At 40.1% G+C, this 23,055-nt stretch overlaps 1 protein-coding gene across 2 annotated transcripts in view; it reads right to left on the bottom strand.

The window, feature by feature from the left end:
• The window catches only part of klhdc8a (kelch domain containing 8A), a 59,244-nt gene extending 38,528 nt beyond the window's left edge, over positions 1 to 20,716 (bottom strand). The window contains exons 1-2 of one of the 2 annotated variants that reach the window (XM_084727104.1): positions 20,394 to 20,716; positions 16,070 to 16,130 (exon numbers count right to left, since the gene is read on the bottom strand). The gene's annotated coding sequence lies outside the window, so the exon portion shown is untranslated. Of the gene's footprint in view, positions 1 to 15,709; positions 16,037 to 16,069; positions 16,131 to 20,393 lie in introns of those variants that run through there. The other variant, XM_084727114.1, reaches the window with a different exon arrangement.
• Positions 20,717 to 23,055: the final 2,339 nt, after the last annotated feature.

The following is a 23,055-nucleotide window of genomic DNA, read 5'->3' as shown; positions in this document are numbered from 1 at the left end:
GGGCACTACTGCCAACAGCATCCAAAGCACTGCTGTTTGCACTTCGGTTTGGTCTGAGTATGTGTAAACCCAATGTGATGCCAAACCTGCTCCTGTGTCTGATCTGCATGTTTGTTTCACCTTGTTTTTACAGGATAATCTGCGAGTGAAAATCTTGCCAAGGGGTAAAAAAAAAACACGGTAATGATGGACATCAGAATAGACTGAGGTTTGAAATTAAGGATTAAGCTACTGCTTTGAACATGACATTATAGCTTGAAATACAGCTGCAATCTTTAACCTGCTGTTTGGTTTGATTTTCTTTTTTTTTAAACAGCCTCGTTCTCTGAGCCTCCCTTTAATCCTCCTTTCAAGTGTGGGTTACAGGTTGGGCTGTGATCTGGGGGAAAAGCACCTCCTACACCAGGTTGTTTTTAGCGCAGTAACCTATTTTTCATTATTTAGAGGTCAGATAAAACGCCTGGTGTGCTTTATTCTGCTCTACAGCTGATCCTCTCTGTGCTCTCTCTCTCTCTCTCTCTCTGGGTGCAGGCCGTTCAGCGAGGGATCATTTATTGACTTGTATTTAATTAGTCTGCAGTATTCAAATAGCGCATCTGCGCTGCAGTCTGCAGCTGACCTCAGTACGCTGACAAAGTTGCCAAAATTTGTTAGGGCGTGCATACGTGCATGGAAATGTGTGTGCACTTATCTGGCTGTGTGTGTATGTGTGTAAGTGTATAAAAATGCTGGAGAAGGTGACTGAGCTTTATCAGACTAACAGCTTTTCACACCGGCCTGGTTTTAACAATGCTCAATTCGTCCCCCACAGCTCCAATAGCAGTTCCACCTCTCTGGGTCTGATACAATCACTACTGTTTTGGCTCAAACAAGCCTTATCTGGCAAAGTTCAGCACAGGCCAGCTACTACTGATACAGATCCATTTAATTTTTAGGAGCAAGAAAAAAGTCTTTGCAAAGTAAAGATAGATACAGGAAAGTGAAGACACAGCAGTTCTTGTTTATTACTACAGGCCAATGAATAAATAACCTGAGGCGTTCTCATATAAATAAATGGGTTTCGTTACTTTCTTCTGTTCACTGACACAACTGAGGTTCAGCCTGTTGAAGCTGTGCAGCGAGCTCACCTGAGCTCTGCCAGAGAGACACAGTAGTAAAATAAGGGAGATATCTGTACGTGATGACTTGGTAGTTTTAAGGGTGCTGACCACATTATGTTGGTACTAGTCTGACTCACCGGATGCACACTGTGGGAGTAAGCCTGCAATTTGTTGCTTGCTTTCAGGCAGCATTGTGGCACCCACTATCTACGTTTTCAAGGTCCCCTGGAAACAACAACAACCACCGAGCTGCAACCTTCACGCCGAAAATGACAAATTAGCACCTTGGACGCTAATGGTGCGAAAATAAACAAGCTAGCAGCTGTAACCTTTTCTTTTGGGGTGATTTAGCCACTTTAATGACAGAGTTTGCCTCCTGATGTGCAAGTGTTCCAAGAAAACAAGCTCCCTCTCAACACTGTGTCACAACAGCACCATCGCTGCGTCCTGAGTTTAGCTCCGCCCAAGATGTCTGTGATTGGTTTAAAACCAGCATGCAAAACCTGCATGTGTGCTGAATGCTGTGTAGAGCCGCAACAATTAATCGATTATTAGTCAGTTATTAAATTAATCGACAACTGTTTTCATAATCGATTAATCTGTAATTTTCAAAGAAAAAAGTCAAAATTCTTTGATTCCATCTTCTTAAATGTGAATATTTTTTGGTTTCTTTACTCCGCCCTGTCAGTAAACTGAATATGTTTGGGTTGTGGACACAACAAGACATTTGAGGACGTCATCTGTCTCTGTCATTACTCTCTCACCCTGATACACTCACACACACAGCGATAACGTGAATCTGTACTCGGTGGAACCAACATAGTTTCACATAGCCTGCAGTCTCTCCACAGAAGGGCTGCAACTAATGACTATTTTCACTGCAAATTAATCGGTTTATTTTTTTCTTCATTAATCGATTAATAGTTGTTTGGTCGATAAGACGTCGGAAAATAGTGAAAATTGATAAACAGTGTTTCCCAAAGCCAAAGATGATGTCTTCAGTTTACTGTCATATAGAAGCAAAGAAACCAGAAAATATTCACATTTAAGCAGATCATTTTTATTTTTTTACTCAACCAATTAACTGATTATCAAAATACATGCAGATTAATTAAATAATCACTTAATAATCAATTAATCGTTGCAGCTCTAGCACAAAGGTATAAAACAAAAGATATTTCTCAAGTCTATTCCTCACACTGCCATGGTAATTTAAAAAAGGAAACTAAACTACGCAGTAAATACATAGCTGTTGTCATTAACTTGCGTTTTTGTTCATTTTGTCGGACAATCGATGTTGACAAAAAGTAAATAATGATTTTATCTGCAGCTCAGCAGCTTGGTAATAACTGCTTGTCAACATCGTGTTTATGAGCTGTGGACAAATTTCACACTCCTACAGTTATCTGACAACAGAAACAGAAAGAAAAAGTCAATAAAAGCAAGTGTTTTGTGAATATGGCTGCATTAAAACACAGCCTAGATCATCACAGAGAGCAGGAGGAGACTGAACAGAGGTACAGGCTGCTTCTCCTGCTTATGTGTGAAGATAAAGTTGGCTACAAATGATGTGCAGAGGGATGGGTCGATCCCATTCTCAGTATCGATATCTGTCTGATACTGGCCAAAATCACTGGATCAGACGTCGGAAAAACAACAAAGTATGGACGGTCCAGTAGCTCAGTTTGTAGATGGTCGTGTACAGAGGCTATCAGTGTGGCCTTTTGCTATATGTCCTCCTCCCCTCTCTCTCCCACTTTCCTGTCTATCTAAAGCAGTCCTGCCAATAAAGATTAAAATGCCCCAAAAATCTTAATAAAACTATAACAAAAAGTATAATCTGATACGATCCATTAGATTAAACTAAATGCTTAACTAAACAGCAGCGCTGTCATTGTGTCAAGTTATTTTAAAGGAAGACAAAAGTAAAACAGCGGACTGCAATTTTACATTAATGAAACTCATTAATTTCATTATGAATGTGTGAAATGTTTGAAAATCTGCTAAAAGTTCTCTGTGTGAAGAAGTTTAAATAAAAAGAAGCCGCAGTATTGATACCTGAGTCATGTTGTGGGTTGTGTATTTCCTTCTGTAGGGGAGTAGAGTATTTGTTTCACAGTTTAATGTTTTTTTTTAGATACTCGTTTAAGAACAGTGCATCCATACAAATGTATTATTAACAGCTCAGTTGTTTAAGAGAGGGAGACAGACTGTACTGGATAGCTATCATATCATCAGATACTCAAGCTGCAGTATCTGTATCAGTATCTGACTGGAAAAAGTGGTATTAAGACATCCATAGAAAAGCATCATTTAAAGTTGTATTAAAGTCAACTGCCAATAGACTGTATATCACTGATTCTCGAGAATTGAAACAAACAGGTTTTGATTTTTACAGATGGAAAGTTGATTTCTTATGGTGTTGACAAAATGTTACATGTTTTTATTTCACAGCAGAGTCGTTGTTGCTCAGAGTTCTCTTAACGCTAATCAAAACACAAATTCTTAAACCATAATTATTATTTAGCTTTTGATTTAGAAGGGCTACGGATTTGACATGTTATGGTTGGGACACATCTGATCACAATATTATTTCATGAATTTGTCAAAACGTAGAAAGTTTACCAGACCTCATTAAACCATTTTATGCCTGATTAAATCATGTTTTTGTCTGTCTCTGAGTCGGACAGAGTTGATGAAATCTGGGACACAACTTTACAGGGCCAACATGTTCATAAAAAATATACTTCAAAACAAAGTTGATTATAACAGCACATTTTATACCTGTGCTATCACTGTCTATTGTTAGTTTTAGATTTTGAAGACTTTTAACCTTTTTTTAAATTGTCTGAAGTTGTAAATTCCTGTCTGGGACAAGGATGTTTTCTGGCACAGAGCAAGTTTAAAAACTAAAATGATTAAAACAAATCAAAACATTTCATAAATTACACATATTTCATATATATGTAAAGTCTTTAACAATAAATATTATAAAATATTGTAAGTACTGTGTGGATATTAATAATTGTTATGTTTTTTTGTTTTTTTTTGTAGGACATGATTTGTATCACTTCTCAAGAATGGGTGATATTTATATATACACATACATACATCCATATATATACATTCACAAATGAGTTTCACACCTCAGAGACAAGCTGCTCTGCCAAAAATAGACCCAGAGCATAAAGATAGTGGAGTGGGAAAAGAGCCACACTTATGATGCTGGTGGACACGCACACACACACACACACACACACACACACACACACACACAAGCCATGAAAGAATCCACACATGACTGGTGGATGCTGTGTACACTGGCCATCATTTGTCTCCAGTGGTCTTCCCCACTACAGTGCTTATATTTTTTTTAAATCCATAAATCTCTCTCGTGTTAATAAAAACAAATAAAAACTAAAGCAAGTCTGGCTCTGATACTCCTCTATGTGTGCAGGTTTTCTCACAAAACAAGCGTCTGATATGGTGGACATTTACTTTGACAAGATGTCACATGAAAAAAGCTTCCCCAGCAATCGGTATTTATGCATTTAAGCCACTTTCAAACACGCACATCTTTATGTGAATGTGATGCTAATTTAACACGTCGGTCTCATGTCTAATAAATGTCAGAGTGTCAGAGCTACGTGTATGTAAAAGTCACAATGGACGTAGTAACATTTCACTGTCAACAGAGCACAAGTCTGACCTGAATGCTGTCAGATGAACATAAAAGGCTGCAGCAGCACAAGGTTAACCATGCACTCAGAGATTAAATGCATCTTATTCAATGTAAAGAGTTCTATGAATGATCATTCAATCATCATCTTCTTTACATACAATGTCAGATCAGTTAATAAGATTTTTTTTCAGTGTGAGGACAAAAAGTACCACCCTTGTTCAGCCACAGTATGACACTGTGGCTGAACGAGGGTGGTACTTTCTGCAGCTTTCTCCTTACTTATATTTTTTAATTTTTAATCAAGTCAGCTGAATGGATGAATGAATATCCAGAAAAATGCTTCACATGTAGAATACAAGTAAATGGAAAGTAAAGCAGAATCCCAACTTCACCTCTTGTTATTCTATGCTTATTCACTGTCTGACATTATTACATTATTATTTGTATAACAGACCGTTGTTATGAAGGACAGACCGTTGCTATGGACACAGTTCTGATCATAGGCTCTGGAGGAACAATAAAATTATAGTTAAATCACTTAAATCATTCTGACATGAATATTTAGTGTCAAATTATTGGTATTTTTTGGTACATAACCAGGAAACAAGCAGGATAATGTACAGTGAGGAGGTCAGTATTGTGAAATAAAGCCATAAAATCATTTTAAAATGATTATTTTGTGTCCCATAAATGTGTGCCAATGTTTTTTTTCTAAGTAACCATGTAATAAGCAGGATAATGTACGACAGTGAGCAGGTCGTTCATCATCCTATTGGGATTTATTTCACATTATGAAGCAAGCAGCAGAATTTTCTGCCAAATAGGAGATGAAATTGATAGGAAACTGTACTGGGGAATTCACTGTGAGTGTCCCTTCCAACCACAGTGGTAATGAATACAAGCTTCAATGGCAAAAATAATTCTTCAAATTGATCAGTGACACAGCCTGTCAGAGAACAGAAAACATTCTTGCTCCTTCATATAATTAATTCCACTGTTTCTACAACACTGCTCTCTGTGCTCCGTCTCACACACAAGATGCCAAATATCACATGAGCATCATCTCTTTCTGTAAATGTTATGTTTGTCTGAATATGGAACATTTACTATCAGTAACAGCTTGATGAAGCAAGCAATGTTAGGTATAAGGAAGGGACTGATACGATTTTATTGATACCGATTATCAATTTTGCTTATTGTTCCCGTATTGATTCGTGAGCTGACTGTAGCCTGAGAGCTGTAGCAGCAGTCTCTCTGTCATCACCTAAGAGGGATAAAATGAGAGATTATTTGTGAGGGGTTTTTATTCAGGGTTTCAAAGAAACAATCCACTAAGCCTGACAGTGTGGCACTAATGCTATTACAACACAGGATATTCATCCTCAGTAACGGACGTGCTTCTCAGTCTCAAATGAGGACTTAGATTTTCTTTTTTATAGCTGCTTTTGATACTATAATTAACAGATATTGTATTGGTTTTACATGAGGAACTGAAAACATATCAATACTTCTATATTTCTGACAATTTCTGATAATTTTACAGACATTACAACTAGCACTATTGTGATCTTTCTTTGTGAAATGAGGCCACGCTTCTTCTTCTTCCTCCTCACCATGACTTCTTCCTGTTGCAAGTTTCCAGCAGGTCATTGTTTTGCAGGGTCCATCTGCCAGAAAAACATGCAGGCACGCAGTACGGTCGGGTGACACATAAAAAAATGTTCCAACCAGCCTCCATCAGCCCATCAACCAGTAGTTGCTGTTCGTGCATGATTTGCCTTTTACCAAACAAGACCCCTTGTTAACACGGCAGACAAACTAAATAAATCTCACCGAAATGGTCTTGGTAAGACTCCACTTTTCCAACAATCAGCAGCCTTGGTTTGGTCAAAACTGGGTCCAAAATTAACACCCACTAAGCACCAGATGCAGGTACATCTTTTAGGTGGTGTGTAACTTTGATAGGTAGTACTGGCTACTGAATTTGGTACCTTTAAAAGTACCAACTGAATCTTGTTGGCACTATCAAGTACCAGTTAACACTAAATTAATCTGTGCCAGAGTTTGATACCTGGGAGCGGTGAGAGAGTGTCATATATTATTGGGAAAATTTGTAAGTGCAAACCAAAAACGGTCACAAGCGTGGTTAATCTTTTCAAAACTCACTGCAGTGTATGTAATGTGAAATGCAAAAGTGCTGAGAGCAACATGTCTAACAAACTCAGAATACAGTGTAATTAAAACCTGCACTGTTTTCATAGCCTGAAAGCTAATTCCCCCCACAGCAGCTGCAGCTAATGTTAGCTTGCATACAGCCAGCATCCAAACAAAAATGCTCTAAATAAATAAGAAAATATTCAAAATACAAAACGTTGCTGAAATTGATATGTCAAACTGTTTTTTATCAAAAGAAATTAGTTTTTTGTTATTAAAGAGAGAGTGAAGTACTGCAGAAAGGTACCATTGTACCTGTACTGAGTTCCAGTTTGGCATCATCTATTTGGCTGGTGAGCTAAGAAGTTAATTTGGACCCCGGGTCAAAATAAACCCATAAATCCATGCATGATGTGACGGCCTTTAGAGTCTGGCTCTACAGGCCGTCCTCTCTCTCAGTGGGTGTGTAGTGTGCTGCTGGATGAGAGTGCGTTACTGATCAGCGTCTCTCACTGTGCAGACCATTAAATAAGCAAAATAAAATGACAAAAATTGCCCTAAAAAACAACGGGCGATGGCCCATAGCCAATACATTTGTCCAAAAGCCCAACCCTACTTTGGAGGCACGTGATTGCAATGGATTGGACAATCTAAAACCAGATTCCCATCCCTGATTAGGTATCCAGTATCATTTAAGTTCAGCACTTCATCCAGCCTTGAAAAGCTTCTACACTGAAATTATTATTCCAAAGATTTTGTGTTAGGTCAGGCTTTCCTGAAGCACAGAAACTCGTTTCTGGCAGTGAGAGCTACCACGGATGAACAGAGCAACAAGTAAAGAAGCTCAAACTTTATGTGAAGTACTGCCCACACAGTTCTATTGACAGGTGATTTCTGGAAAGTGCAGAGGAGAGACTCCAGCAAAGAGAGCCAAACACTAAAGATAGAGGCGAAGTAAAGGAGGAACTCGTAGTTGACTCTTGGAGGGGATTCTCAGGACAGCAGGCCTCATTTTCTCTGCTTTGCTTCAGACCAACACAGTAAAGCATACATGACATTTACACAGCCTTTTAGCAGTAATACCTCAGGGCTCTTCTTCACCATGCGTACATACAGCACATTCCAGCGTGAACACATTCAGCCTCTCTGGCCGGCAGATCCACAGCTCTCAGCCAGCTGAATCACCGCCTTGTTTCCAGCTGTGGCTGCAGACATCCTGCCGCCGGTCGGCTCCCAGATTAAATGAAGCTCCGTGTTACCTGGCTGCCCGGCTCGGACTGATCTAATGGTCCGGACAGGATTAGGTGAATATGCTGCCTTAACGGAGCGGGGCAGAAAGCTAAAGTCTGAAGGTTTGTGGGCTGCAGAGAGTCGCTCAACCAAGACTCTCCTCTGAGTCGGAACTGACCTCTGGATCAATAGGCCAGAAGGAGAGACGGCATCCCTCAGCCTCTGGAGAGCAAATGGAGCCAATGGCTGCTCTCCCTGCTAATCTTATCTCCCCTGTGTGTGCACACATAAACACACTGGGTGCTATCTGTAATAAATCACCCTCAACAGACTCTATGGTGAGAAGTAACAATGCAGCATAATAATGTTGCAGGAAAATTACCTGCTGCTGCCACTGGAGCCTCCCTTAGCTCTGCCACCGCCGTGGCTGGCCACCTCGCTGTGAATGTTGTCATTTACATATTTTACACAAGATTGAAATGGCAAAACGCTCCAGCCCAGCTGTTGCTGTGTCCATGTTGCCACTGATGAAGTGAATTAGCGGGCTGAATCTGGCAGCGCGGGCTCCAGGTCCTGTAATGAGGGAGCTGAGACTAAATCAGTTGTGGCTGATTGTTGGCCGGGGCTGTCGCGGAGCAGTTGGCGTTTCTCTTATCTGCCTTTAAACGACAAACAGCTCACTCTGTTTCTCTCACCCTGGCTTGGCGCAGCCGTCCTTATGTGTTTTTGTGTATCTTTTATTTGTGTGTGTGTGAGTGTACGTGCATGTGTCTGCCTTCAGCTGACAGACGCTGTAAAAGTGAGCACGCTGTCACCGTAGCAACTCAAGTGTGCCTTCGTGTTTAAGAGGGATGAATGGAGCACCTGTTTCTTTCTCCTCTGGTTTTCATGCTGCTCTGTCAGCTCAGTACACAAACACACTGACCAACTATCAGCCAATAAAAACAGGTTTGAGATTAAAAGTCTAATCCTTACTTGTTTACTGAAACCAGAGGATGTGACACTTTTGGATGGCAGGTGTGAAACTTCTATTGAAGGGATAGTTCACCCAAAAATGAAAATTATCATTGTCATTATCGACTCACCCTCATGCCAACTGAAGGTCAGGTTTAGCTTTTTAGTCCACAAAACATTGCTGGAGTTTCACAGGGAAACAGTGTTGCAGTTTTCAATCGTAAAAAAAAAAAACAGACAAAAAAAATGAAATGCCTCCATGCTGCTCGTCGTCGTAATCCAAGTCTCCTAAAGTCCCAACTGACTAAATTGACTAAAACATTTTATTTACACCATGTTTTTAGCCTGAATCTACTCTGTAGATGCTTATTTTGGAGCCATGTGTGTGTGGTGTGACAGTGAGCTTTAGGAGACTTGATATGAACAGATATTATACCAGACAAGCAGTATGGAGACATTTTATGTTTTTTTCCAGGTCCTTTATAGGTTTCAACACTGTTGGGGGGGGGTTGGGGGTTTGAGCACCACAAGCTGAGTGCCATTTAGTTCCATCACCACAGCGGATGTCTCCAAAACCCTGCAATTCACACCAAAACAGTTTAGATGGATATACAGCACTACAAGCCAAGGGGAAAATATGTGTTTTTGATTTTGGGGTGGAATGCCCCTTTCAGAGGTATGCATAGTAAGTTGTAAGTGTATTTTTAATGTGTTTGTTTTGATGTGATATGTTGTTTTTTTTAATGTACTTTGCTTACATGTCTGCACAAGTAAATTTTTGCCATTTGCACACACAAATGGTAGACAATAAAGTATTTTCAGTTCTATTCTATTGTATTCCATTCAAAGTTACTGCATGTGGGGACAGGGTCTTTTAAAGCTGCATTAACACAAGTTTTCACACTTTTTTTTAACATTTTAACACCTGCTATCCAAAAGTGTCACATCCTAATTAACCCTTTTTTTTTCATTTTCACTCCCCTTATCTCCTGGCTTGTGGCACAATCACATCTCTAGTTAGGCATATCATATATTATTATTTTCAAACTGACACAGTTTAGTTTTTCATTACAAAACAAATATCTTGGACATTTGTTGTCAATATTTGAAGAATGTGCTCCAGAGATATAAAAACCATGCAGATAGTACATTTTATGCTTTAGTAACGTCGACAAATATATCATACTTCACTTTCACTTGTATTGTTTTCCGTTTTTCATTTAGGATCATATTTTGGCTATGGGTGATGTAAAACAGAACATGTAATGTTGCCATGGAGTCACTGAGTTCACTGGGCACTTCATAGACTATAGAAAAATCTTGGTTGTGGGCAGAAGTAAACAAGCCACCATTATTTCAGTGGCATCACTTGTAAACCAGAGTAACCATGTAATATATGCAACTTCTTACTTCTTCTTTTACATGTTGAAAATAATGTTAACATAAAGGTTACATGCATAATATCTCTCGGGGTTCAAATGCACATCCTGATTATGATCTGATTTTTTAAAACTACCTTGATTTTCTGTTGTACATGTGAACCAGGGGTCGCATTAACCGAATATTTTCTGTCGTTGACCATTTTTTTAAAACGGTGACGGAAAAATCTGTCATTTTGACAGGTTGCAATTCACACTCCTGACCACTTGGTGGCGAGTGAGCATATTAATTAGCTATTAGGTTCATTCGAGATGAACTGCGCCTGGAGAGTAGACGAGATCAGGCGGCCGCAGCAGGAGGTGGAGACAAAAAGCTGCAGTCAAGTCGGACAGTTTTCAGTAGACTTACGAGAGAGTAGAGGAAGAGACGTGAACATCCTGTTAGATCACCTGTAGGTTACCTGTAGTCTGCAGATCATGTTCATAGCTGAAGAAATAAAGTGCGTTCTTGATCGCTGATTGAAGCAAAAATAGAAGAGTTCCTCCTTTTGACGCATGTAACATCTGTTCTTTTATCTGCCTTGTAAAGCACTAAAATGTTCTTTTGATAAATCATATATATAACCTTTATTATTATCAGACACAAAATATCTGCTTGCTGACAGATTAAAACGTCATTGCACAACAGAAGATCGATATGTCCAGCTTTAAATATTACAATTAAACAGAAAATTTGTATTTTATACAACATGTGGTGTTTGTTGTCAAAATTATGAGCCAATCAGAGCCTGTCAGCTTGTCAATCAGGTGACAGCCAGGCGTTTGCAGTCAGTGGAGAGCAGCTGCAGCACCTGGCTCTACAAACGGCGGCCGCCTCGATCTCGTGAGGTTATCGTTGCCCACATGTGCATGACGTCAGAGCAAGTCGGGATCAAGTCGGACACAAATCTAACCGGCATGCACTATGCGGCAATCACCGCTGATCAATTCTGGGCAGGCCTGGATCATCTCAAACGCACCTAGTGTCACAGCTGAGTGTCAGCAGCTGAAGTTTCTTCAAAAAGCCCAATAATGATGATGGTGTTGATAAAAGAGGTACGGTGTGGATTCTCTGTTCAGCTTGTTTGGACTGAATATTAATTAAAAATGACTGAAAAGTAAATGCTATTGAATATGTAATTATTATCATTTTAAAAATTAAAGTGACAGGTAAAAATAGATTATGATGGGATTTTTATGACCCTGTCAGTCAAAATGACAGACAATGAAAAAGTCTAGCGCAACCTCTGATGTAAACATAATTATTCTGGTTTCATAAACTTGGCTATGCTACCTGGAATACTCTGATAGAAACCAGGGACTGTGGAATAGAGACACTTTATCCAGGTTTCTGAACATCCAATATTCACTCTCTTTTAGCTCTGCATGTCTCTACCAACTTCTGAATGACACATATGGCTCTCTAGCTGCTAAATACTCCCCTATTTTCAACTGCTAGTTGCTATCATCTGTCTGTCTGGTCTGGGCACTGACCTTTGGTACTTTTATGGCACTGATCAAATAGCTTTGATCATATTAAGTATTGAAATATGCATTGCCATTTGGTCCCTACAGAGTAAATCTAATCAGTGTCAGTGGGGCTTTAAGCACACAGTATGCTTGTACCAGAACTGGCTGACAATACATGTCATTGAGGCATGCAGGAAAATACTGTTTTTGTATTGTTTGTTTGTTTTGTACGCCCTGCTACTGAAGTAACTAAGTGAACTTCGTGCAACTTGTTAGCTAGCCGGTGCAGCTAACTTGTTAGCTCATTGGTGAGTCAGTTCACCTTACTGTCTACTCGGATGAAAGCCCCGGTGCATCCTCTCCTCACCACTGTGGGGAAACATGGAGCTGAGGCAGGGAGCATTTCTGACAGCAAGCATAGTGTTGCTTACAGACAACAGGTAAAAGGAGACAAAAACCTAAAGCTCACATTCAGACCTGGGCTTGCTGGTAAAGTAAGAAGTCTCATGTTTAGGACATACTGGTATCAAGGAACTGGTATCACAGTCAAGGTATTGGTATTGTAGTTTTGCCCAGTCCAAGTCTGCTGTTCGGTGACGAGCGTACAGTGGGTTTTTAGAGCTATACTCTCAGAAAAACAATGCTGTGAAAACAGTGAGAGTAAACCTAAACAATAAAGTTTCAACTGGACAGCTAAGCAATGAGCTGACACGTTCTATAAACGTCACATCACATGCAACACTTCACTGGTGAGACGACAGGGGCCCTGGACAAGAAACTGAAGAAGCAGAAACAGACAACATCAGCTATCAGTGAACACCAAACCAAAACCGCTCACAGCATCATCTGGAAAGGGGGTCAAAGGTCATCGAGCAGGAGTCAGTGGACGGTGAGAGAGAATCCATCACATCAGTCACCAGAGATCAGGAGTCTGCATCTCCCCGATCACTGCACCACCGCCAAAACTCAACAGTACGTACCTACACAAACATGCACATTTGCACGACACACACTCTTGCTCTTTGGTGCGCAGATGCACAAACATCTTAATGAGTTTTCATGTGAGAGTTGGAAGCAGTTGAAGCCGTAGAGGAGCTATTTAAAAGACGTGGCCGCATTTTGCATGTCGCTGTGCCAGGAGCCATGGAGACGAGACGGAAATAGATACAGGCGCTTAGGAAAAAGAAAACATTAGTGGAGCTGAGAAAAATAAGCTTGATGTATGCACGGACGTGACGTGCCTGCACCAGAGAACATGCTCGGTTACGTAAGGACAATGTATATTCAGGTTCCAGCACTGCTGTATTGTTTCCCTGAAGCACAGCCTCCCTCCTCCCCAGCTCAGCCACTCGTATATATTCAGGGCATAGTGGCTCTGCTCCCTTTCACTGACTGCTGTGTAGGAGTCAAATTAGAGTGAGCTGATCCAGTGTGGCAGTGCTGTGAAGGCTTGAGTGGAGAAAAGAGCAGGGGAGGAAGAAGCGTAAGGAAAGGCAGCAGGGAAGATGGAGGAGAGGCAGAGAGAGGAGGGGGAGGCACAGTGAGGAGTGGGAGAAGTGGGCCAAGTTAATGGATGGAGGATATTACATGGAGGGCATAATGAGAGGGAGGGACAACTTAATGAGGGGGGTGATAGAGACTGGGTAGCAAAGCTACCGGGTTATATGGAGCACAAGCTCTATTACAGAGGGGAGTTAGGGACATCATAATCCCTGTGGCCTTATAAGTAATTACTATGTGATAGAGAGGGAGAATGGTGAGACCTATCTACTGTCAGCAGAATTGGAATTAACTCCCTGACGGTTCTTTCACTGCACCATGCTTTTATGTGTGTGTGTGTGTGTGTGTGTGTGTGTGTGTGTGTGTGTGTGTGTGTGTGTGTGATAGCTGTACTTCCACCCTTTTAAGATTTGAGTGGTTCACTTTCAGAGCGAGGCATTTCTGCATAGCGAGGGTGTTAGTTCAGGGTTAGGAGGTGTGTTTCTAGAAAATATAAAATGCACATTTACCTCCTCTGTGTGTGGATCATAAGACGGTAACAGCAGGAGGTCTGGACAGTGTATACTGCAGGCAGGCTGCCTTTTATCTACCTGCTCTACAAAACACAGTAACCAGGCTGCTCGCCTCCAGTGTGAACATAAACACTGGCATTATGTGTCCCTTTAGATCAGCAGCTCTGGTGCTGCATGCTAACGCTTCAGCACACAAAGTGTTGAGTAAAGGCAGGCCAGCTAGGACTATCTGAACTACGCTGGCTGACCTGAAGCAATTAAAGTTTGTTGATTATTTTTGTTATTAGCTGTGGCTGATCTAGTCAGACCTATTTTTGGACCTGCTGAGCAAACAAGAATTCAGCAGAGCTCTTTAGCTGCACCCAGACTCCAACCTTTCACTTCAGTTCTCTGTAAAATTAAGGAAAGTAGTCTCTGGTAGAACAAAAATTTAAATTACATTATATTTTCCACATGTGTATTATAGTCTGAGCAAAGGAAAGGGGGAGTTGTCTTCTAAACACATTATATATAATAGAAAATAGCTGCTGAAAACATGAAAATACTGAAAATTATGTAGTACTGAATTGTGGAGTTAAACATGGTACTGAACTGTTGTTCATGATTTCTGTGTTCAGGATGTTTTTGGGCAGAGCTGAAAAATGGCTCGGTGATGTGCCAGAGTCATGGTCCCCTAAGTCCCACAACCCGGCACATAAACTGCCTCCCCTCACCCTCCCTAACAGTCAGTTACCAATGTACATTCAGTGACTCTCTCAGTCCAGATCAACCCAGCAGTTCACTTCAGCTCACTTCAGTTCCAACAAACTGACACTGACAAAAAAACATCCTGTCAACTGTCCTCTGGACATGTCCAATAAAGTGGCTAGATGGAGTGTCCATGTGTCAGGTTATTTTCAGGTTGTAGTGGTGTTTGAGACTAACTTTACATATTCTTCGGCAGTCCATGAACCCCAGTCTCCTGGGCTTAAATCCTGTGTTTGTTTGACTCGTCCATCCATTAATTATTTCAATATATACTGTATTTTTGGGGCATGAAGCGAGCTGCCTGTTAAATGCTGACGTCAAAATGTCAGTAATCACCAATGATTCTTAATTTATGGGAACAACCAGCAGCAGACTAAACATTTAGTTAGTTGTTTCAACACAGTATAAATTCACACAACTATCTTCCGTGCCTGAACCTGCTGTGTCTTCATCGTCCACAAAGTCAAAGCCCAGTAACGTAGAACCGCCTTGGGTGCTGCATTCCCTGTCCATCTCAGAGGCTGTATCCCTTACTAATGGCAGCTACAGCGCCGTTAGCACCAGAAAAAAAGGTCTGTGTTGCAACGTTTCTCCAACAAGGTGCAGCTCCCGAATTGAATTTGGTTCTTTTTTTTTCCCTGCGACTAACAAATAAATAAAAACATGGTTGACTAAAACTCTTGGCACCAACTAAAAATTTAAGTCGACTATTTGGGGGCAGTCCTATATTTTTGTATAACACAAGCTAATTCAACACACTTAATAATTTAATAATGCACTAAGTAGCTGCCACACTTTCTGCTAATGTATGCAGTGCACTTTGCTCAGTATGTATTCAATAAATGAATGTCATTTGTGTTACAAAGTCAGCGCCACCAGTTGTCAATCAAATTGTGACTTTGGAGGCCTGCTGCCAATTCAAAAAATGAAAATGTCACTCACCTTGTCAGAGGGAGATGGCCCATCATCTCAGCAGCACTGGCTGACAGACATACGCTCTATCAGTTTTTAAGTCTGACAGGATGGAGCTCCATCCAGTTTGTCTTGAGAGCCAATGAGCAGGCTAACGTTACGGAGGCCGGAATCGAACCACATTGATTCAACGTGACTGTGCTGCACACCACGAATAGCAATTGACTGAAATTGTAATTATGACTGTGTAAGGAAGGAAGAAATCAATGCTCGCTGGAACAAGAAAAAATGAGGACACGCAGAAAAGACAACAATTGGGGACGGAAAGGAAAGTGTTTGGAGAGGAGGTGAGACTCTTCAACTAGAAGAAAATCAATGACGCTGTTTTACCTTCAGGTTGGAATCCCACGGGAGGAAACCCTGGACCCTCTCAGCGCTGCGATTCAGCTACCTGTGAAGTTAAAAAAGATGACACCATGAACTGTCCAGCACAGAGGATCTACAGAGCTTTTCAGCCTCTTTTGGTGAATGCTTTTGGTTTTCTGTTCATCTTACTGCTCTCAGCCAAGGCTGGGTATCACACCTCAATTCTTTCTTTTCAATTCAAAATGTGTCTGCAGCACTGAATATCAAAATGTATCAAGCAGAGCTGCTACTGAATCTGTTCTCACATTTTTTTATTATTTCTTTTTCTCTGTTCTATTTTTGATTTAAAGTTATGTTATGTTATGTAACATTTCCACATTTAAATTCCTTAAAGTCTAGAGCTATTCTTTCAAAACAGGAAATAAACTTTAAATAATTACCTCATCTGTGAACATGATGTCACTTCAGACAGATAGATTAGCAAAGGAGGTTGTTTGACAATGAAGACAACAACTCCCATGATCCCACGTTTCTTCACATTATCATCAAACTACGTCTTTTGTCATTGTTTTGATGGAAGTGACCCCTATCAGCAGAAATTATATACTTTGCATTTAGGATTTTGTCAGTTTTAGACTGTTAGACAACAATAAAAAAGTTCCTTTGTATAAGACACTGTTTATATTTCTCAGAATATAATATCAAATAAATAAATATTTGATAAATAATATCAAAAGTATTGTTTTGGTATTGTGCCAAAATTCAGGTGTCAGATTGGCACTACAATTGAAAAATTTAAATGCTACCTAGAGGCAATGCTAATGTTGCTGTTTGTCTGGTGTATGTATAAGCATGCATTTGTCTGCTTACATGTTAACCACTACAGCAGGTTGTGTGTCTGTCACCTTCACTAAGCCCCTCCCACCAAATGATGCCCCAGTGTGTGCGCATTTTGCTGGACTTTAAGTGGAACATCAAGGTTGTGAACTAGTTTTGTCTGATTCAGAGATAAACATTCTTGAACTGCCGGACGTCTAGTAGGCTCTCTTTGTCCTCACCCTGTCATAGCTCCAAATACAAGCCAGTTTTACACTAATGTTTATGAATACAAGTTAAAACTTATGCCCTTAAAGTGCACCTAAAACTCAGTTTAGCTCCTACAGACTGCTACTCCTTGTATCCTTTGTTTCTTTGTTTGTTTATAGGCCTGTAAAAAAGTTGCATAGTGCACCTTTAAAGGAAATAGGCTAAATATTGTTAGTGACATGCTATGGTCAATGTTAATTATTTTAACCAAAATTATCATGATATTATAATATCTACTGCAGTTTTAAGGGACAGTTCAAAACAAAAAGTACATATTTTTTTCTTCTGGCCTGCAGTGCTGTTTATCCATCTATAAAGTTTTAGTGTGAGTTGCAGAGTTTTGGAGATATCGACCGTAGAGATGTCTGCCTTTTCTCCAATAAATTAGAACTACATGCCACTAGTCCTGCGGTTCTCAAAGCACCACGAAAACACATTTGAAAAGCCCAACAGCAGTGCCTCTTTCCAGAAATCATGACTCAGTTACTCAAGGTAATCCACAGACCTTGCTGTGAGCTGTTTCCTGGAGGAACTACTTTCCTTTTGCAGTAGAATCTACCAGGAGTACTTTGTTTGTCATAGGAAGAAAGTGCTTTGAGCAGCACAAGCTGAGAACCATTTAGACCCATTATTTTGGAGAGAAGGCAGACATCTCTACAGCCAAAATCTCCAAAACTCAGTAACTCACACCAAAACTTTATACATCGATAAATAGCACTACAGGCCAGAAAATAAATGCGTATTTTTGAATTTGGGGCCCTTTAAATTATAAAACTTCATTTAGCTACTTTAAGTCTGCACTATAGTTAGTTAACTTTACCAGCTGTACAATTGAAACACAAGTTTACTTTGAGCAAAGTTGAGTCCATTTCTCTCCTCTGGAGTTTCTGATTGGCACCACTGGAGTTCAAAGGTCTACCTTATTGTTATGCAACTTTAACTTAAGTTCAGAATTTCCAACTTTGGAGCAAAGTGTGAAAGTAGAAGAGAGTGACAATCTCCCTGAGGGAGAAGGGAAGAGAAAGAAATGTCATTCTTCCTCCTGTACATCTGTGCTGAGACGAACTGAAGACAGACAATGTGGTGAATATTGAGTAAGTGACCTTTCAGATAAGGCCTGGATGGTCTTTATATTCACTGTCATCATTGTCATGAGGAGAGTAACAATAGATCCATCATCATCAATCATCATTTCATGAGCTGGGGAAGAGGTTTAAAAACCTATTGAGCTATGACAAATGATGTCAACAATCCAGTAATATTCAAACAGGGACTTCAACTCAGTTGCCATCGCCGGTTTATGAGGTAGACGCAGCTAAAAATAATGCAATCTAATGCAACAGTCCTGCAATAAATCCTGGCTAAGTGAAGGTTATAATGTTCAGTTTTTGTTTAAACTGTTTTATAGAGGTGTTAATTCAACTTTATGGAAGCCAAAATTCACTTGGAATTGTATAGTGGTTTTCTAAAAGGTGTTTCAAATATTTTGACCACCAAATTTATTGCAGTGAGAGCAGAGTAAATACTAGAAACACCTTAAAACAGTTACTAATCAAAAATTAAACATTAGAACCTTCATGAAACGTATTTATTGCAGGGCTTTTGTAGAAGTCTGTATTGGTTTTAGCTTGGTGTACCTGATAAACTTTAAAATGAGTAGGATCTGCAATGACCATATACCCAACTTACCCAGTATGTTACTGCTACATTATTGCTTTTGTGTGTGGGGGGTACCAGGGCAATTGTACCAGGGGGCAATTTTAACACACTCAATCCTACGACAAGGGCCAAGCTAGAGTGATGACACTTACTCTGCACGTGCTTAATAGGATCCTCTCTCTGTCTGTGGAAAAGGAGCAGCAATAGTTCATCTCTGCATTAGTTTTCAATTCAAAGAAATTAACATTAAAAATGAACATGACATGAACAACCTTTGCTAATATAGGTGTTGCTAGCTGGCAGACAAGATTTTATCATGGCTGCAACATATGTGCCACTGACATTACAATGGCCTCTTGTTTGTCTGTGCTGACATATTTTTTTTCTGTGAAAAAATAAACATATTATGCTAAATTTAACTGTAAAATTGCTTTTAGTTGAAATTATTTAAATCTAGTTAACAACAGAATAGCTGCCTAGTCTTCTGCAAAAATAGAAATAGACTTTTCTTGAATGCCTATAATGTCTGATATATGTAGAAAAAATCATCTTAAGTAACATATACTACAGATTCTACTGCAGTAATATGATTACTTTGAGTTGTGTTTTCATTTGAGGTACAGCTGGTTAAAATGATTTTTTTTTCCAGTGGTACAATTGCCCCTGACCACTGTTACAATTGACCCCACCAATGGGGTGATAGACCTTTTTCATGGTGGCCATTTTAACATGAAATAGTAGCATAAACACAGGTGGGTGTGACCAATTATACTAAATAAGTTTCCATTCCATTCAGGTCAAACAGAGTCAGGGAGGTGCTGTTGAGCATGTTGGCTCACTAGAAAGGCTCTGCAACACTAAATGGAACGGTACCTCAAGTAGTAACATTAACCCCTATGTTTATTCTGCCACTTAATATCAACATGGCTGCAGGTCATTGTAACACACTTTAGCCTCCTCCATGAATGAGACAAAACAAGTGCATTCAAATGGATTTAAAAAGTAACAATGGTACAAATGACCCCAGTCTCCCCTACTCAGTAATGAGTGTCACTCACTGGCACTTTGTGGTCACTAATAATGATAAAGTATTAATCTCCCTCACTCTGAATTGTTTGTTTTAATTACCATGGGTCCCTGCTCTTTACTGTGGGAGGACCCATTCAGACTCTTGCATGTTGTTGTTTAGCTTAACATTTGTAATGGAGGCTTTTAGGCGGCTAATTATCACAGAGTCACACACAAAGCCAATTACAGGAGCTACATTTACATCGCATTATATCCCTGCTGAAGTGGCTGGACTCATAAAGGCTTAGTGTAATGAACTAATACACTTTAATTAAAATTACAGCTAGCAATAAGGCAAAAATAAAGTGTTACATGCTTTCAAAATAGTTTTAGTATTAGCTTTAGCCGTTTGCAATAAAAAATCAACTTTCTTGAGGTTTCCTGCCGCCAAATGTAACGAGTAACGAAATACTGCTAGCTAAAGTACTGGCATTACTTTTGAACTGAGCCAGGAGTCATGTAAACCCTCTCCAGTGACTCTCCTCTCAGGAAGAGCGGTTACATTTCCATTAATTCCCCCTCTCCAGCTACTTACTTTTCCCCTTTCCGTCGCCCCTCTCTCTCGGTGCCTGTGTGCCGCTTCTCTTTCCTCTCCTCTCCTCTCCTCTCCTCCGCTCCTCCTCTCCTCTTCCTGGAAGCGAGATGGAGAGAGGAGTCGGATCCAGGCGGAGGAAGATGGGAGGCGAGGCGAGGTGCGCCGCTAATAGCTCCCACCGCACCGGGAGCGCTCGGCGGAGGAGCGGGCTGTAACACGACAGTGCTCCGCTTACCGAGCCTCATATATCGCCATTATGTGGGTCACAGATGAAGTATTCATCTCCAGCTTTCATCGCACAAGTTAAATTCATCCCTGCGATGGTACAATCCGGAGAGAGAGGGAGAGGAGAGCCTGTGGTGTTGTGATGATAACCTATATTTGGTAAAGAGGAGCCCACTGACACCATTTCACCTATTACAATGGAAACAGATATTTGATGAAGTGGGTTTATATCTCTCAGTTCATGTGAGGTAATGGTGTAAATATTTTATAGATTAAAGGGTTTTAAGGAGTTGGTGATGACATAGTTTTCATGATCCTGGTGATAAAGAAGCAAGCTCAGTATTTTCTGGTTTTACTGTAGTTCAATGTACAGCTACTTAGTCAGGGATTTAGTTTGGTGCCCCAGGCCAGACATGGTCCCTCACTGATTCAAAGAATATTATTTCATCATAATATTAATACACTGCCTGGCAAAGTCACACTAATATTTCGTTGGACCACCTTTAGCTTTGATTATAGCACACATTGGTCATGGCATTGTTTCATTATTTCAAGAGATGGCGAGTCACGTGATTGGCTCCTCATTTCCATAAAGTTGGGGCAAAGCTACTTCATGCAAATCGGGGCATCAAGTGGACTAGTCGCCTCTGGAAGCCTCCGATAAACATTTAAACCGACCTCCAACGGCTAATGTTACCTATACAGACCAACCACTAACATTAGCTTCACAGCTCAACTGCTAATGTTAGCTACACAGACCAGCTGTTAATGTTGGCTACATTAGCTACAGAGTCCGACCACTAATGCTACACAGACCAACCACTAACATTAGCTTCACATAAATCCAGTTATAGCTAGCTAACCTGTCAATACTACTACTTGCACTAACTACTCTGGCAAGTTAACTTGTGTGTGAAGTGTGAATAGCATACTTTAAATTTGCAGTACATTTAATTTCTGCAATTAATCTGAACTTGCATTCACACCAAGAAGGAATGGCTGGACCATTAATAAAGCTAGCAACGAACATAAAACATCATATTTGGCTAAACAATTTCACCATATTTGGTACTGAGGTAATCCTTCCAACCCGCAGACATTTCAACAACTAAAACAGAAATAAAACAGGAAAAGCACAAAGGCTGCATTCCATTTAAGTGAGCCAGGTCCTGGGTTTGGTGTCATACATGCTGGCTTACGGGAGAGGCTCTTTGAGACACTTGATTTAAAGGGACAGTTCCCCCCAAATCACCATAAAATACAGTCGAAAAAACACATTTTGAAAATTCAAAACCAATCTCTCTTTCCAAAAATCATGACGATTACTCAAGATAATTCACCGACCTTGTTTTGAGCAGTCTATTTTCTATTACAAAGAAACTAGTTATGGTAGATTCTGAAGTATTTTTGGTAGATTCCTCTGCAGAAAGAAAATAGTTCCTATGTGAAACTGCTCACAAAATGGTCTGTGGACTATTTTGAGTAACAAGGTCGTGATTTCTGAAAAGAGACATTGCTTTTTGGTTTTGAGCACCACAAGACTAGTGCCATCTAGTTCCATTATACTGGAGAGAAGGGAGACATTTGTACGGCCAGTATCTCCAAAACTCTGCACCTCACACCAAAATGGAAAAGATAGTTAAATAGCACTACAGGTTGGAGGAATGCATTTTTGATTTGGGGGTGGACTGTCCCTTTAAGTGAGCCTTTGTTAATTTAAGTAGGTCCATCTGTTATTTTCCTGACGCGATTATTCATACTCACAGATAACGTATATATAATAGGTTACTCATATATCTGTATGATTCATACACAGCTCTGGAAGCATGACAGTGACAATGAGCGTGAGTCCTTGAATGTCAGCCTGCTGACTCCTCTCACCATCAGGTGTATGTAATTCAATGTGAGCAGCAGGCTTATTTGACAAGCAAACAAAGTCATTATTAGACCCTGTTCAGACCTGGTATTAAAGGGACAGTTCACCCTAACATCAAAATACATATTTTCCCCCTGGCCTGTAGTGCTGTTTATCCATATAGAGTTTCTGGTGTGAGTTGCAGAGTTTTGAAGATATCAGCTGTAGATATGTCTGCTGCCTTCTCTCCAGTATAATGGGACTAAATGGCACTCTGCTTGTTTTGCCAAAAGCACCATAAAATACATTAGAAAAATTCAAAATGAATGTCTCTTTCCAGGAATCACAACCCGGTTACTCAAGATAATCCGCAGACATTGTTTTGAGCAGTTTCATGTAGGAACTATTTTCTTTCCAGTATCAGTATGTCATCATTGGTACACTTGGCCGCATGTGTTGATCAGAGTTGTCATTAAAGTTTGAGTTGGCCGCAGAAGATTTTCAGATTTCAAACTGGGCCGTAGCATTCTCAACTTTGGGAATCGCTACCTTCAAAGTTATTTCTTTCCATGTAAAAATCCA

Source organism: Lutjanus erythropterus, chromosome 2 (assembly GCF_056507025.1).
Source record: "Lutjanus erythropterus isolate fLutEry1 chromosome 2, fLutEry1.hap2, whole genome shotgun sequence".
In the NCBI taxonomy this organism is placed as follows: Eukaryota; Metazoa; Chordata; class Actinopteri; order Lutjaniformes; family Lutjanidae; genus Lutjanus; species Lutjanus erythropterus.
Note: the sequence above shows the minus strand (reverse complement) of the source record. Positions and strands in the feature narration are given on the sequence as shown.